Consider the following 18,664-nt stretch of genomic DNA (forward strand, 5'->3'; position numbering starts at 1 on the left):
AATTATTCCTTTGCTAAGAGCCAGTGAAGGAGGGGATTTTTCTAAGTTTAATTTGGGCAGATTTGCATGAGTAATTTAATGAATTGTCCAAAAATGAACTGATCGGGCCTATATCACCTAATATGCAAACATATTACCATGTGCAATTATAATACCGTGTGAAATCAGTCCTTAGTTCATGTATGTAAACAATGGAGTTGATTGTATAATCAAGATTCAGAGCTTGTTGTCTCATGATGTTAGTTCTTAAATGAGTGCTGATTATATATGTAACTGTCTTATACTGAGTTGGATCATTGCCTCAAGTAGCCCAGTCTACTATGACTGATGACCGTAGCTGTCAAGGGTGTTATAGGAGCCTTTCCTAACTGTCGTACCTAAGATTCTTTTTCAACTGGACATCTGAAGAACTGAATTCAGACATGCCTCATGGTTCAGTGGAACTTAAAAGTAAGTGTTTATATGATTGGAGACTGAATATTCAAAATGTTTTTGTATTATCATATACATACAGTGCTTCCTATTGATTTGTTGACCCACTGTAGTTTTCACATTAGGTAGGGGAAAATGTCTCCTAGCTTTGGATAAAACTAAAAGGGGAAAAAATATGTCTTCTGTTTGACTGAGTTTGATGTACAGGGAACGGAGCTCAAACATGATGTGGGAGTAGCAATTTTGAACTAAAATTAAAGCTTGTAGTTGATTAATTACACTGATTAATGCATTAAAGTTTGCAACCCCACTTCTTATCTGTATTTTCAAAAAGTTGAGTTGATAGAAATTTAAGTGATGGACTTGGCTTGAATTGTGCTGTAATCGTCCAAATCTCTGTCCATAATGAGGTCAAATTCTAGCCCTAAGAAATGTTATTTCAACTCCCACTGAAATTAGTGGGAGTTTTGGACATCCAACTGTAGGCAATCTGGCAAATTTTAAATTACTTATAACAGAAGACAAAAAGAACAGTGTGTCACATACATATGTACACACAGAAAAAGAAAATGAATATGGATTGTGGATGCAAGATACTTCTGCATTTTCACCACAAAGGAAATCCTTAGAAAAGACATAAATACGTTTGGTGTGCTCTGCTTAACATCACATTATTAGAAAACCGCTACATAAATTACATTAATGGAATCAGCCGAAGATTAACATCTCTTCCTGTATTAAACTACTAATCATAAAAGGCATGGCCTTCATTTAGACAATGAAATGAAAAAGATTTTGTAGGGGCTCAGAAAGATGCTGGGGGGGGGGGACTTAATAGAAGAGCTATTCTCTCCCTTCACGGAAGGGCTATTTTCAATTTCTCAGTATCCCACTGCTAATACTCAGTTTTCAGGATTATTAATTACATATTGTGTTAGCTCAATTGCACTTAGACAGCTCATGTTTACATTTGCTTGCATATGGTTTCTTGATTTTATAGGTTTCATTTCTGCTTCTTTGCTCATGGCTACTGTAAGCACTGGGCCATCCGTAAAGCAAAGTAAAGCAGTTGCCTCAGGCAGAAGGCCCTGAGGTGCCACCCCAATGGGTGCCCCGCCACCTCCACTTCTGGTGGAGAAGCGCTGCCGGCATAGGCACCAACTGCTAGTGAAAATCTCATGCATTTTCCTTTCTATAGATAATTAGAAGACCCTCTGGGGCAATTTAACCCTTACCATTTCCCATGTGCTGCTTCCCCAGCGTAAATCATCCCTGTGCTGCTTTTATCTTCATGTGGAAAACTTGCAGATAGTATACCTGCGTTTACTCCCACCCCCATCGTAGAGGTGCAGACACCTCCCCTGACACCATTTCCTCAGTCTTCAAAGCAGTACTTACTAAAATGAAATGAAATATAACAAGATATCCTTATCATAGATCCCTCGCACCATTCCTAGTTTGAACCTGTGACTCTCTCCACATGTTGTTTACTCCAGTCCCCATCAGTCCCAGCCAGCAATAGTTGGGATGATGGGAGTTGTAGTCCCCCCTGAGTTCTATGGGTATAGGGTGGTATACAAATTTAATAAATAAATAGAAGTAGTAGTAGTAGTAGTAGTAGTAGTAGTAGTAGTAGTAAAACAATATCTGGAGGGCCAATGTTTTTCCATCCCTGATGTAGTTAGGTGGAATCTACACACATATAAAAAAAGCTGTGAAAATGCTTTTTTAATATTTTTTTAAAAAAAATACATTGAATTTTGCATAGCCATCTAGTGTCATATTTGTACAGTGGTACCTCTGGAGAAGAGTGACTAGTGGGGTGCCACAGGGTTCTGTCTTGGGCCCGGTCTTATTCAACATCTTTATCAACGACTTGGATGATGGACTCAAGGGCATCCTGATCAAATTTGCAGATGACACCAAACTGGGAGGGGTGGCTAACACCCCAGAGGACAGGATCACACTTCAAAACGACCTTGACAGATCGGAGAACTGGGCCAAAACAAACAAGATGAATTTTAACAGGGAGAAATGTAAAGTATTGCACTTGGGCAAAAAAAATGAGAGGCACAAATACAAGATGGGTGACACCTGGCTTGAGAGCAGTACATGTGAAAAGGATCTAGGAGTCTTGGTTGACCACAAACTTGACATGAGCCAACAGTGTGACGCGGCAGCTAAAAAAGCCAATGCAATTCTGGGCTGCATCAATAGGAGTATAGCATCTAGATCAAGGGAAGTAATAGTGCCACTGTATTCTGCTCTGGTCAGACCTCACCTGGAGTACTGTGTCCAGTTCTGGGCGCCACAGTTCAAGAAGGACACTGACAAACTGGAACGTGTCCAGAGGAGGGCAACCAAAATGGTCAAAGGCCTGGAAATGATGCCTTATGAGGAGCGGCTGAGGGAGCTGGGCATGTTTAGCCTGGAGAAAAGGAGGTTAAGGGGTGATATGATAGCCATGTTCAAATATATAAAAGGATGTCACATAGAGGAGGGAGAAAGGTTGTTTTCTGTTGCTCCAGAGAAGCGGACACGGAGCAATGGAGCCAAACTGCAGGAAGGAGGATTCCACCTAAACATTAGGAGGAACTTCCTGACAGTGAGAGCTGTTCGACAGTGGAATTTGCTGCCGAGTGTGGTGGAGTCTCCTTCTTTGGAGGTCTTTAAGCAGAGGCTTGACAACCATATGTCAGGAGTGCTCTGATGGTGTTTCCTGCTTGGCAGGGGGTTGGACTCGATGGCCCTTGTGGTCTCTTCCAACTCTATGATTCTATGATTCTATGAACGCTTCTGGTTACGAGCTGCGCTAACCCGGAAGTAGCTGCTCCTGGTTGTGAACTTTGCCCCAGGATGCGAACAGGACGCCCCATTAGTGAAAGTGCGCCTCAGGATAAGAATGGTTTCAGCTTAAGAACGGACCTCTGGAACAAATTAAGTTCATAACCAGAGGTGCCACTGTATATTGCACTTTACAACACATTTAAAACGTTTTAATTTTAGCTGTGTAGCTGAGTCCTTAGGCAGCATTCTGTCAGTTGCACAGGAAGGAGGGGTTGGATATACCTTCTGTGTCAGTTGATACATGTGTATTTTATTTAAAACATTTGTATGCTGTCCTTCATTCAGTTCATATTCTAGTAATAATCACCAGCCCTTTAGTCACAGTTAGTCGTCAGATTTAAGGAGGAAGCAAACAAGTACGGAATATTACGGTTATGTAATAGAATGAATTATAAGTTGCCAAATATATTGAAATAAGTGACAAACTATCCATGAATGGATATAGGTTGCGTATGGAATTATTAGCCCTTTTCTGTTGGTAATTTGATTTGGGCATGAATTGTACTGCATACAAATTATGCTCAATACAATTTAAATTCAAATTTTTTTTTCTGCTGCTGATTCCAATGCAACCTTCAAAATAATTCTTTTACCTTATATTGGGGTGGGGGTAGGGAAACCATCTAAGCTCTTCACGGTCTGGTATTTTTAAAGAGAGGGGGCTGATAGAATCAGTCTTTGTAGTCCTCTGTCAGGATGTGCAAGATAAGATCATCTTACAAGTGAGGATTTAACTGATAATCTTCAGTGGCTCTAAAGGACTGTAGGGGAAAGAACATATAGGAGGAATTTCTAAGTACATCAGATAATAAATGATATGTCTGTAGAGTAAAACACCATTCAGTGTTGTAAGTACAATTCCGCTGGCTTTGTTCCCACTCTCTAAACAAACAAAACACAAAACAAATAGTGTTTATCGAGTCTGCCTTGTGTGTCAGATTTCAGTTTCAAATAAACTATTTATTTTCATTTATTTAAGACATTTATTCCTTAAATAAGGCATTCATACCTTTAGCCAAATGGGCTCTCAAAGCAGATTTAGATATTGCAACAATAGGCATTATTGGACTAGCGGAGAAGGAGTAATGATAATTATTTATAGGGGGAAATAAACACCTTATATTTATAGATAACTGAAGAAAAGACATTTAATGTTCCTGCACTCATACTAACAGCATGTAGTAATTACCATTTCCAGTAATGAAATTAGCTGGCACACCACAGAGGCCAAGACTTAGCTGTCTTAGAAAAATCAGGAGATCATTAAAGCAGGCTCTAAACATGTTCTGCCCCATTTATTTTTTTAAAAAAGAAGAATAACTCCTCTAACTTTGCATTCTCTCCCCAGCCCAAAATATGTTGTATTTGCATTTAATTTTAGAACCTCTAATGCTACTTACTGTGAAACTGCTTTTGCATAACTCTGTAATTTATGAGATTCATTCTGTTTACAGAACCTACAAATAGTATTTTCTCCTAATTCAAAATGTTTTAATAACCTTGCACAAACATCTCTTTCACCCCATCTCTTGATTATACTGGGGAGTGACCAAGAGACACAGCACTGTCAAATGTGGGCTGGCCTTGACTCCTTAACTGTTTCAATTATTTGGAAAGATTCAGGCTGTGGATGCTGCCAAATACCAAGGCCCTAATTTACAGCAGTCATACAATACAAGCTGCAGCTATGTGGCTCTTTCAGGTGATATGATTACTTCCGCCATACCACAAGTGCAGAATACTATCCGAATGAGCACACTTGTATCTGCCTTATGCCAGCTCATTCTATTTGGAGCATCTAGCCCTAGCACTATCTGCCTTGACTAGCAATGCCAGAAGTGCCAGGAAGAAGACTTTTCACAGCACCCTTCTGTCTGAAATCCTTTAACTGGAAATACCAAACACTGAGCCTGAGATCTTATAGGTTGAAATGATGTTTTACAACTATGACTAAGCTATGGCCCTTCCCACCTGAGGCCTCTGGTGCTAGCATTCACATTGCTGTTTACTACAGTGCCAGCGTGCTCCCACCACAGGCTTTTTAAAAGCCAGGTTCACATGACATTGGGACACGGGTGGCGCTGTGGGTTAAACCACAGAGCCTAGGACTTGCCGATCAGGTCAGCGGTTTGAATCCCCGCGACGGGGTGAGCTCCCATTGCTTGGTCCCTGCTCCTGCCAACCTAGCAGTTCAAAAGCACGTCAAAGTGCAAGTAGATAAATAGGTACCACTCCAGCAGGAAGGTAAACGGCGTTTCTGTGTGCTGCTCTGGTTCGCCAGAAGCGGCTTAGTCATGCTGGCCACATGACCCAGAAGCTGTACGCTGGCTTCCTTTGCCAATAAAGCGAGATGAGCACCGCAACCCCAGAGTCGGCCACTACTGGACCTAATGGTCAGGGGTCCCTTTACCTTTTACTTCACATGACATTAGCAACAATCCATCTGTGTACTTGTAGCTTTTAGAGAAATACTCCTCTTAGAGGTGCTTTTCCTCAAACCAGCTTCCATCTGATTCAGAAATGGAAGCCACGGTTCCATTGTGGTGTGATATGATTGTGGCTTTTCTGTGGCTTGGAAATGCAGTGGGGGGAAATGACCTCACTGCGTTTCAAGGTGCAAATGTGAACATAGTTTTAATTTAAGCATACAGTCTGGGAAACTCATATTCCTGAGGCTTGCACATGTTGGGCTTGGAATATGGAGCCCAAATTATGTATTATATAAATCCAGCTGCACATGTTCTCAAAGAGTGAGGTTTGCTGCAACAAGTTCCCAGCACATATGGTATATGAAAAGCTAAGGGAGATGCTGTGGTTTGTAATGCCACTAGGTGCTGAAAATGATTTGGGGTCATTTCCACTATACTCAAAAACAAATTGCACCTGTTAGGTTCAGTGGGCAAAGAGTGCAGTTCTCCTGTTACCTGCAATAGAATCTCAAGACATTTGCTCAAGAGTTACCTTTCTGAAGATGTAAGGATAATTTTATAAGAAGCAGTTTGAAAATTGTACATTAGGTCTTCACACATAAAATAAAGGTTGATTATGGATTTAAGTTTTGATTGGGGCATTTCAGTAAGAAATATAGCTTAATTAAGACACAAAATTATAGTGGAAATTGTGTGTGTGTGAAGTTTCAACAGGGGAAATGTAACAAAAAGATCATTGGGTTGTTTTTAAAAAATGCAGTTTTAAAAACTAAATAAGCACATTGTTTTGAATCTCTGAAATTATGTTTTTAAACTATAGTAGCTGCTGCTTTTGACAAGAAATGTATCCTCTGTCATTCTCATTGCCATTTTTAAGAAGTGCACCATGGGTGGGATTCAACCTATGAGTCCCGTCAGCTGAAACGCTGTGCAAGGACTTCTGCTTGTGCAACTGGGCTTTCCCCCCTTTCTTTCCCCATGCCCCCCACAATTGACTGTGCAGGGAAGACCCCCTGGAACACACAGCAGGAAGACTCTTCCATCTGGCAAGCCAAAATGCTTGCTTTGATGGAAGAAATGCCTTTGTGTGATGTTGAATTCCTTCCCATTACTTTGCAACATCAAAATTAATATACTATTTTTCTTACTGGGTGGGAAGGGAGATGTCCAGCTTTGTGGGTTTGCTCTTGAAGACAGTCTGGAAACTTTAATAGGTCCATAATGTTCCGGCAGGGAAGTGGGAGAATGGGACACAATACTCCAGTATTTTACCAACTCCACTGCAAAAATATATATTCTGGGCTCACTTCAAGGTGCCTGTTTAGAATTATAAGGCCCTGAACAGCCTGGGGCCAGAGTACCTTTGGAATCACCTTGTCCCATGTGGTTCAGTTGGTTAGAGTGTAGTGCTAACAACACCAAGGTTGCAGCTTCAATCCCTGATGGCTCCATATGGAAGTTGGACTAGATGATCCTCAAGGTTGCTTCTAACTCTGCAATTCTATGATCTATGGACTTGCCCAATAACTCAGCTCTGTTCCAGAGGCCCTCTTCCATATCACCTGGGGTACAGTCGGTGCTCACAATTCTGGTGCTCAAATTTTTGAAGTGTTTGCCTAGAAAGGTGTGCTTGGCCTTTTTCATGGGCAATGAAAATGACTGTGTCCCACTGAGTGTTCTCTCTTTTTGGCTTCTTTTGTGTTGTTTTTTTATCTGCTGCTTTTTACTGCTTTATTTCTAATGATGTGCTTTTATGTATAACAGTGTGCTTATAATTGGTCACCACAATCTTGGTGGACTGGGACTTTCATCCATTCACTTGGTCCTTTGCAGCAGTCATTACTGAGATGGTCTCCATAACTATATATATATTTCTTTTCTGTGAGAAGCCAGCTGCTTACACAGTACTTCTCCCTTCCAAAATCAGATGCGATTTATTACTGAGCACGGCTGTGTTTGCAGCAGCTCTAATAGGTTTAGTAATAGCCTAACTGCATTTTCTGCTTAATCGCGTTAGTAGCCATTTTAGTGTTTAATTACCTTTCCAATGTCCATAATAGGAGTAGCATTGTTAACATATTACATTTTAAATGAACCTGAAAAATTCAGGTCATCCTCCTTAGTAATGATAAGACTTAACCATTCCAACAGAGGGGATTGGCTTGAACAATTATACCTCTACTAATTAAAGCTATTTTTGTATCACTGAGCATGTAAGTGAATGGCCTAACGAGCGTACATCCTGAGACTTAAACTATAATAGCGATTCCTCCTCCTTTAGAGTACTGAAACCAGACATGATGCAGGAAATCCATTTTATTTTATTTACTTTAAAACAGGCACACATTGGAACAGTTTTGATCACCTCATTGGTACTGGGCAAGGGAGTCCTTTCCCTAATCTAAATCTCACCTCCTAACTCTGCTGGTGAAAAATACAGGAATAGATGCTGTGCTTTAGTAATTATGGAAAACATTTACCCACAATCCAGTAGCCATTCATATATCTGCCATCACTCTTAAAAGTAGCTTCTGTGATTCTATGAACCTCATTAAAATTGTGCCTTGACTATACAGTGCAGATGAACTGCTGGGTGGGAAGGGAGTTTATATATCTTTAAGTTAACCCTCCCAGTAAACTCCTGCTGCCACCAAATACCTTAAAAATAAACAATTCCTTAATTACTCCTCTTTCTGTAGTAGCGTGGTTACTATAGTGTTGGTGTGAGAGACCCATAACTGAGACCTAAGACTCAGCTACATTCATTAAGTTAAAGCGCTTTATATGCGTTATAACGCTGTGACACCAGATGGAGCTGTGTAGTCCCGTTTTTCACCAACGGGATTTCCCTGTATGAACTTTACAGCACGTTTAACTGAATCGCTTCTTTCATGTGTCTAGATCTAGTCAGAGCTTAAACAAAATATCAAAACAATAAAGATTAATAAATATGTGATTACTTTAAAGATCACATGAAAATATATAATTGTAAGATGTTGCTACAGACTTAAATTTTAAAACTTTAGATGTTATATCTTTAAGGTAATCCCATTAGGTCCAGTCGTGGCCGACTCTGGAGTTGCGGCGCTCATCTCGCTTTATTGGCCAAGGGAGCCGGCGTACAGTCATGTGGCCAGCATGACTAAGCCGCTTCTGGTAAACCAGAGCAGCGCATGAAAACACCGTTTACCTTCCCGCCGGAGCGGTACTTATTTATCTACTTGCACTTAGATGTGCTTTCGAACTGCTAGGTTGGCAGGAGCTGGGACCGAGCAACAGGAGCTCACCCCGTTGCGGGGATTCGAACCGCTGACCTTCTGATCGGCAAGTCCTAGACCCTGTGGTTTAACCCACAGCGCCACCCGCCATCCCTTGTTATATCTTACTTACTTTTGTTGTTGTTGTTGGGAAGTTAGACTGGGAAACAGGGGCTGGAGGAAACAGATACCCCCCTTTCTCAGGATATGGCTGCTCCAGATGGGGAAGCAGGTCTCCCACTTCCCCTCTTCCTTCCTGGGGAGAGGGGGGCAGCCAGAGGGGAATCCAGAGAGGGTGTCAGTTGAATATTTTATTTCATAAATGTTGTAAAAGGGGAACAAGATTTTTGAAAGTGTTCTTTGTTCTGTTTCCCTTCCCTCAATCCTATCATTTATGTTAATTTAGACTTCATTGTAATATACAATGTTTTATTGTAGGAATAGTGGGTATATGTCATTTTGCAGCTAGTAACATTCTTGCAGCTATTAATAAATTCCCAACTAAAATGCATTGTTCTAATATTTCATACTACCCAGAAGTATTACTATAGATTTCAAAGGCAATGAATAACCAATCACAGTTTCAATATTTTTAATAAGCTTTGCACAGTATTACTTTACCTTTTCACAGCTCCACAATGTATGGAAGAAATCGTTTCCAGCATCAGTTGCAAGTTATGCCTTATTTAAACTTTGCATAGCTACTAAGGAATATGTAAGTCGTCATCATCTAGTTAACCCTCTGTTTAAAATAACGGCATTAATTCCTCTTCTATCTATGCAAGCCGGCAATCACAGAGCAGGGTTGGTTTCTCTAATGAAGTCTTTTCTCATGTTCAGCACTTAGTGACAAATGCTCAGCCACAATAAGATCTTCTTTCTGAAAAGACACTTTCACTTGTATCAGGACCACTATGCTGGCTTTGGAGTTTCAGCTCCCTGCTTGCTGAACCTCTCTGCTTCCTTAAGCACAACTCTTCTGAAACCGTCTATCACTCTATATCATTGAGGATGAATGCTCAATAAAGAGGTTGTTTGGAAGCAATGCCAATAGGGATGCAGGATAAATTACGTTCACATTTAAAGGCAATTCTGCCTAATTTGCAGTTTCCAAAATAATACACAAACCAAAACACAACAATTCTTTGAAATTCACACTTCTTTGAATTTTGCAATGCAACTCTCCAGTGTACAAAAATGCATAAACTAGGGTAAAACATCATATATTAGGGAAGATTGCTTTGCAAATATTTAGATAATAGTATTCCAGCCAAGCATGTATATATTATGAGAAATACAATAAAATGCTGGTGGTTTGTTATGAAGACTAAAAAAAAAAACAAGTAGAAAACTGATATGAAATGTGGAGAACTGACCTTAAGATGGGAAAACTGAGAAACTGAAAGTGACAGATTCATTGATCCCTAATCAATGAATTGAATATGGAAACTGCAGACTGAATTGGTCTCTGCTAGCTGTTTAAGGTATCAGGCTACACCTACGATACTGGGATAAATAATCAATGATTGATCCCAATTTTTATTTTATTCTTGACAACATAATGCCCAACTGTTACAAATCTGTATTTTTTTCATTTGTGTGCTTATTAAATTGGATACTGCCTTTGTTTCTTTTCAAGCAGTTTACAGGGTGGGTAGTATGCATAGATAAATAAATAGTGGTTCTTAGTACTAAGGTCTCCATGAGCCTGCTATAGTATTATTTTTGGATTGGTATTCTTAACAGCTTCCATTTTGATCTATTTAAAGCAACACATCATGACAGTTTTTGGCCTCAGGAGTTTCATTTTTATAGCAGTTTTGAAGCCGGTGGAACGCTGGCACTGACTCAGCAGTTTTATGCCATGATTTTACTTGCAGCATTGCCTTACAGTTTTCAGACTGTCATCAATTTGGACACTGATGTGAGCCTTTATCTGTATTAGAAATTAAGTTGACCAGTCAGGAACACAGAGCCAACTTCTTCATAAAAATGATATAAATCTCAGCTCCTCAGAAGAAGCTCACAGGGTTGTATAAAGTTACTGAAAGCCCATGTTTGTCAATTATCTGCTAGATTTCGCAGCCAGATTAACCTTAAATGACCATTCATTTAAAATATGCTTAATCATTATTAAAGTTATTTACCTAGTGCAGGCATAGGCAAACTCGGCCCTCCAGATGTTTTGATAGTACAATTCCTATCATCCCTGACCACTGGTCCTGTTAGCTAGGGATGATGGGAATTGTAGTCCCAAAACATCCGGAGGGCCGAGTTTGCCTATGCCTGACCTAGTGGGATCTCAAATACTGTGACATTACAAAATAACTCAAGGGAGTTCATGCAAGTGAAGGTGTCCAATTCCCTTTTCTCCACCCTAGTAGCCAAATGCACCCCTCCATGGGATGGCATACAGGGATCTACTCAGGGAGGGGAAGACTGCCCAAAATTAAGTGGAGCGGCCCCTACACCCCATTCAAGAGCAGGCATGGCATCAGCATCCACCATGCGGCAAATTGCTGGGGGTTTGCTTGAAGTGCACTGGAGTTGTTGATGTCACACACTTTGAAAGAATTGCCTAGTCATGCTGAAGAGAAGCACTGGCTGAAGCACCTGCAACCACCACCAGCATTGCTACACTACCTGTAGGCCCCTTGCTGGGGATCAGAGGCATTCCCATTTATTGAAAGATGGTGTCAGCTGCTTTAGTTGTTTTATTCAATACTTCTCTGCTGAGTGCTGGGAGTGACTATCTCCACGTGGTCTGGTAGGTGGGGTTTTTGGGGAGGGGGGCAGTTGAAGGTGGAGACAAGGGGACAAGCTACAAGAGGGGCAAGCAAAGTGGCTGCAGACACTGCCACAATCTAAATTTCCCTGACCCCTCACCAGAATGGTATTTTTTTGCAGCTGCACAAAGCCAATTTTCCCTGGGCCTCCTCAAACCTGGTGCCTTCTCTTTTCAGGATGGCTCCAAACTCTTCAAATAGTATTTTCAGGGAGGAAAGATGACTACAGAGGGGGAAAGCAGAAATTTATTAAATTAACTTAGGATCCAAACCAAAGCCCTGATGGTGGGTGTGAAAATACATTTTGTCATTTTTGTTCATACTAGTCCTCCAGCTGACAGGACAAAGCATTCTTACCTTTTATTTAGATAAGTTAGACTTTCCAGAAGGGTGGCAAAGTTAGTCTGTTGTTGCAGCAGCAACAAAACAAAGAATCTTACGGCACCCAAAGACCTTACTATGGCATGAGCTTTCATAGACAAGAGTCTATGATATATGTTAAGGACAGACATGGTTAAAATTCTCTGTGTTCATGTATCTACCATGTACTTTAAATTAAATCTGTTGGTGTTCATTGGAGCCATATGTCTTACAGCCCAGTGGAAAAAAGCTTGAAGAAAACCTAACCCAAGAATATACTTCATGTGTCACGGATTGTGTGTGTGTGTGTGTGTGTGTGTGTGTGTGTGTGTGTGTGTTGGTGCTGGGGAATCTGATCAAAACAAACTAGATATAAGGAAGCAATTTGTGTCTTTTATCGCTGTTTTTGATGTAAGTTATAATACAAGTTGACTATGAAACTCAAGGACTGCAGTGACTGCAAACAGTAAAGAGCATTTAACTGTAAATCAGCCTAACCAGTAGAGAAGACATAAATTAAAAGATTATGGGGCTTAAGAGTAACTATTGGAGGAAAATTGATAGGGGGATAAGGGAAAACAGCATTTGGGGAGCAGCCATCACAGGAGTAAGATGAGATATGATCTTCTCGAGTAAAACAGAAAGGAAGGAAAGAATTAAAGTTGTATGTAAGGAGCAAGGGAACTGGAGGGGAAAAGAGGGCTTCCTAACATTCTTGGCTGGAACAATGGAAAATGGATAGTAAAGAATATATTTTGCTTAAGTGCAGAACATGATCTTCTGCCAACTTTGGTTCACTCTCAGAGATGGAGTTGCAGTTTATGTGGAGAGATATATACCAAGCGGCACATTTTTTCAAACTGCAGCATGGCAGAAATCCAGGATTTGGCATCACAGGAAGTATGTGGAGGGTGGCATTGTCATACACAGTTAGATTATCACTGTAGTTCCTATTATATTGTCACTGAAAGGTAGTACTGGAAAACCCTCAAATTCAGCCTATAAGATAACACAGGATAAAAGCTTAGTCTCACACAAACCATTTAGCTCGCAATTTCTATTCCTCATTTACTCACTTTTTACAGGGAATCTAGACTATTATTTATTTCATTTATGAATCACTTCCCATGAGGCATCTCAAACAATTTACAATATAGTGACATATAAACAGTTGCAAATATAAAAAACAGTTAAAAACATTTGTATATAAAACAGTTTTAAATATGGTATGGGAACAGCTTAAAGCTAGAGCATATATGTAAAATCAATTCAAATCCAGGACAGATACCAATTGGGACAGAGATTTTAGAAGGCTTGTTGCCAACTCACTGCATCCTAATGTTTGGTTTTTAAGTTGTCCTACTATCTATTTTCCAACCTGGTTGCAGTGAAACTTTACACTTAAAAATGCATTGTGGGCCAGCAAAATGTTTTTGAGGCTTTTCAGGTCTATTGTACCTTTAATTAGAAACTTTGTTTGCTTTCTGTTCAGACTGACTGGGATAATAGTGATGAACTGCTCCTTAATTAGTCATCTTATTTTCCCTACCAATTGTGAAAAGGGTTTAATTAGTGGCTTCAATCCAAATCACATTCCCAATGCAACTGTGTGCAAGTTACATGTAGTTTTTGGGTAAAGCGTCCGATGGTTGGTTTGGGAACTTCATGTAGCCTACTTTGCTTGCACAGGAGCGTAAGAAGCTGCCTTAGAGTAGATCAGACCAATTGGCTGTCTAGTTTAATATTATCTACTCTGACTGGCAGTAGATCTCCTGCATCTGGGTCTTTCCCTTGTTACAAGATCCTTTTAATTTAACTGGAGATGACAGCGATAGAACCTTGGTCTCCATTCAGCCTCTCCTCAACCTCCTGTGAGGCTGCTAAATGTACCTGTAGTGTAACTTGTTTTACTCAGAGTAGACTCATTGAAATTAGCGTACCTAACTTAGTCATAGTCATTTTAGTGGATCTACTCTGAATAAGACTTGGTTGAATACTACCCAATGCCTAGTTTTGTGCATGCGGTAAACAAAGGAAGCTGCAAAGTGAACTGGATTTTCTGAAAGGAAAAGTCAGAAGGTTTGTGGAGGGGTACTTCATGGATTTGGGGAGGGGGGTTGGGAAACATCTGGCTACCCAACTATAATTCCCCAAAGAACATCTGTTCAAAGGAGTGGAATGTGAGAATACTATATATATCATGTATATCTAGCCACAAAGCTTTAGTACATTAGGTTGATACAGAGCTCATAGTTATGTAATCCCTATTTGATGTGGTTAAGTCTATCCCTTCATCTTACACTGTACAAATAGCTCTGTCTCTCAGATAAACTGAAGTCAAATGATCCCAAAAGAAAAGTCCTAGTATGTGATATTTTGTAGTATTGTCATGCTGTTTCTTTGATCACTTCTTTGATCACAGCTCAGCTGCCTTCTCTTCATTATCATCTGATTGGGTGGTGCATATCAGTATTACTAGCCCGATCAAAGTTTCTTAACTCATAAAGGTACCTAAATCTAATAATAATAATAATAATAATAATAATAATAATCCCTGTCAGTTGTTCGACACAGTTCAACCTTTTGGGGAATTGTGAACACCAAAGAATTAAGAGCAGTGCTGCTACTGTTGATATAATAACTGTGTTTCCTGAACATAAAGGTAAAGGTACCCCTGCCTGTACGGGCCAGTCTTGCCAGACTCTAGGGTTGTGCGCTCATCTTACTCTATAGGCCGGGATTCAGCGCTGTCCGCGGACACTTCCGGGTCATGTGGCAAGCGTGACAAGCTGCATCTGGCGAGCCAGCGCAGCACACGGAACGCCGTTTACCTTCCCACTGGTAAGCGGTCCCTATTCATATACTTGCACCCGGGGGTGCTTTCGAACTGCTAGGTTGGCAGGCGCTGGGACCAAACGACGGGAGCACACACCCCCGCGGGGATTCGAACCGCCGACCATGCGATCGGCAAGTCCTAGGCCCTGAGGTTTTACCCACAGCGCCACCCACATCCTGAACATGCAGAAGGTTAAATGGGGTGGAACTCATACACATACAATCTCTGCTGTCAATGTCCCTAGGCTGCTCTTCACACCTTCATGCAATTGGTGTGAAGGTCTAAAGAGGGTTTTAAATGTGTTCCATTGAACATATTTAGAACCCTTCCTGCAAGCTGGAACCCTGGGTTCTCAGGGTTTGAATCGTGGGAAGTGTTTCTACAAACTTTCAGTTGAATGTGCTTGAAAACTATTTTCAGACCTTCACACTAATTATACAAAGATCTGAAGAGATGTCTGAGGGCCACAGGTCATTAGAGGTGGTACTTGATGCACCTAGGACCTAAACCAATGGATTCAAGATACAAGAAAAGAGATTCTAACTAAACATCAGGAAGAACTTTTTGACAGTAAGAGCTGTTCAGCAGTGGAACAGACTCCCACAAGAAGTAGTAAGCTCTTCTTCCATGAAGGTTTTTCAGCAGAGGTTGGATATTTAGATACATGACAACCTGCTATGTGATAATAATAACAACAACAACAACAACAATAATTTGTACACCGCCCATCTGACTGGGTTGCTGCAGTAAAACGAAGTAAAAAGAAGAGGAAGATCAGCTAACAGTTGCATTTTAATTTCTTTCAGCTTTTAATTTCTGCTTGTTTTCCTTGATGGTTTTTCACTCTTTCAGCATTAAGATTACATTACTTCTCTGGCAGTTTTACTGCTGGCTTCTGTGTTTTAATTGCTGAAGCAATTTTTCCTACAGATTTTTTTTTTTGGCTGTACCTAGTCAATTTTACTTTTATTCTTCATTGCAGCAAACAAAATATGTAAGCACTCTAATCACCTAATTGGGGGGAAACCCAAAGATATGGTAAGTTATATAAAATTAATGATATAACAAGGCTGACATTTATAGAAGCATTTAAATTATCTCCAATAGCTTTTATTATTAGAAAGTGAGTGTATTGCCCAACATTTTAATTATATTATTGCCTGAATTGGTTCAAAAATAAGTAGACTCAAGATGGAAGAATCTACTAGCTGCAGAACCATAAGTCAGTCTTGCATATAGCTTTTTATAAAATAAAGTGACTATGTCTTGGGTAAGGTTTAGTTCAATCAAGGCATATCACCAACATTTTAGAGTCCATTTCCCTTCTCTTTATACATGGTGACATTTCAAATATTCAGCTACTCTCCTGTAATTTTAAATGGAAATTCAGACGTTTAGGAAGACCCTTTTTCTTAAGAAGGTAACTTTATAGTGTCCTTGTGTTTTGCTTCTAGGGTGCTTCCAGACTGTAGCTGTTTTCAGGCAGGATTCAGCCACATAATGGCAAATTCAGATTATGCAATTAAAACTAATATAACCTCCCCACGGAAATATTGCAGTGCATGTTCAATAAACAACCAGCGTCATCTAACCTCCAAGCAAACAAATCAGTGAATATGTCATCTGGAAGCAACCCTAGAATCATAACGTTAAGAAATTCCCTGTAGAACCTGTGAGGTGGTGGGAGGGTAAAATTCCCAAATGCTTAGTTAAGGAGAATGTTTTGGCAGGGGACAGGAGCAAAACAGAGTTTCTCCTCATGAGCCAAAGGGTTTCTGAAAAGATTCAGAGCCATAGCCTTGCTAATCTGATGCGGAAAACAACTACAAAGAGTCATGTAGCACCTTAAAGACGAAAAAGTGTATTATAGCATAAGCTGTCATAGGCTGTGGGGTAGCTGTGAACTGTTACACTGAGTTGCAGGTCTATATAACCACTGTTTACAGTTCCCTCTCCCACAAACCCAGTAGTGGCTGCTGTAGTTACACAAGTAGGGCTGAACCACTGCACCAGGCAAAGTATTTAAATTATGTTTTTATGACCCTCAGATTCCATTGTACTATTCGTAAGAGCAGATAAGATCTTTTTTTCCTTTGGGTACTGTCAGGGAACTGCTATCGGAGCCAGAGGGAGAGGGAGGGCTCCAGAGGGATTCCGGAGAGTGTCCCGGGAGGGAGAGAAGCAGCCCATCTTCTGGGGAAGGAATTCAGCGTAGCACCAGTGGAGAAGGGGGGCAGATGGGGGAATCGGCGAGGTGGCTCCATGACTCCTCACCGGAGACCAGCGGGGAGAGCACGGGTCCTCCGCTGCCCACACCCTCCCTGCGCAGAAGGCTTCCGCGCAGGGAGAGTAGGTGGTGACTAGGCGTCAAAGAGCTTCTTTGCTGGAAGAAGTTCAAGAAACGCCCACTGACGGATTCTGCCAGCGATTGAGACAGCCACGGGTGAGTGACTGTCTGGACAGAAAGAGTTCACCCAGGTAACCCAGCCAGGTGTGGCGCCGATTTACGCACGAGCAACCCCTAGAACCATTACAGGTACATAATTCCACTATTTTGCAGCGTAAGAGTTTATTTTATTACACCAAGAGAGGAGAAAATCAGTTTATGAAAACCTGACCAGCACCAGACATGCAATGTATGTTTTAAAATGTTTCTGAGAAAGCATTGCTCGCACCCTGTGTGCATGCTAAGATAATGCCTTGTGCTCTCTCTTTTTGCATCAAATCTTGGGGAAATCTTTTTATGTGAGTGACACTATAAAGCTAGCATATTTAAAATTACATTAAAATGGGTCAATCATGTGTCAAGCAAGTGTCACTGATTAATGTTGATAACCTCAGATACTATGGGGAAGTGCTTTCTCCAATGGTGAGAGAATGTGTAAATATATGACGTTGAAACCCTTTCGCATGTTCGAATATTTTTGAAAGGCTCTGTGGAGAAAATGTTTGGCACTTAGATAAGCTATGTGAGCACTTTGCAATCTAGAAGTTTCCATATCTATTTTACTGATTTATCATCGGGGAGGAGATTTATTCACATTTTTCCACTGATAAAATGTTTTTGTTTCAAAGGATGTAGAGTTAATGGGGTTTTTTTTAAAAAAAGAAAAAGTCACTAGCATAGAAATTGAAAACTCTGGAAGCTGCTGCTGCTGCTGTGCCCTGGGACACTAGCCTTGTGGGAGAGAGTTTTACAGCTGCCTCAGTATGCAGCAGAGCTCCTAGTCTCTACTTTGGGAAAATGCTCAACAACTTTAGAATAAAAGTTCCTTGCTGCTGTAATGTTTCAGAAATATCTGGCTGGAATCCCGCTGAGATTTTCATGGGGTTTTTTTTCTTTCTTTGACAAATGAGTTTGGGAAAGTTTGTAGCAAATGGCTCATTCACATAACTTTGGCTATAGCTGAACTCTGAAACAGGCATCCTTGTTGTTTGTCCACCCTTGTTTTGGAGTAAATGACCCTTGGGTTTCCTTCCAACTCTACAATTCTACGATTCTATGAAATATTTCCGAATTCAGTGTTAAGCTGCTGGTTTTAAGTAAGCTATTGTTGTTTGTTTATTTGGAATCAATTGTTTTAAATCTGCCAATATTTTTATTTACGAGTTGCCATATACCACACAGCTCTCAAGGTGGCAGAGAAGTAAAATGTTTTTTTTTATTACATATGATAAACATAATAAAAAGTGGTCATACATGCTAAGGGTGTAACC

General features: G+C 40.5%; 1 protein-coding gene across 3 annotated transcripts in view; it reads left to right on the plus strand.

The window, feature by feature from the left end:
- The window catches only part of KCNQ5 (potassium voltage-gated channel subfamily Q member 5), a 260,135-nt gene that overhangs the window by 145,573 nt on the left and 95,898 nt on the right, over window positions 1-18,664 (plus strand). The window contains exon 2 of one of the 3 annotated variants that reach the window (XM_053381260.1): window positions 15,930-15,985. The exons of the other annotated variants lie outside the window; for them this stretch is intronic. The gene's annotated coding sequence lies outside the window, so the exon portion shown is untranslated. The remainder of the gene's footprint in view (window positions 1-15,929; window positions 15,986-18,664) is intronic. 3 annotated transcript variants of the gene reach the window in all.

This window comes from Podarcis raffonei, chromosome 3, assembly GCF_027172205.1.
Source record: "Podarcis raffonei isolate rPodRaf1 chromosome 3, rPodRaf1.pri, whole genome shotgun sequence".
Classification (NCBI taxonomy): domain Eukaryota; kingdom Metazoa; phylum Chordata; class Lepidosauria; order Squamata; family Lacertidae; genus Podarcis; species Podarcis raffonei.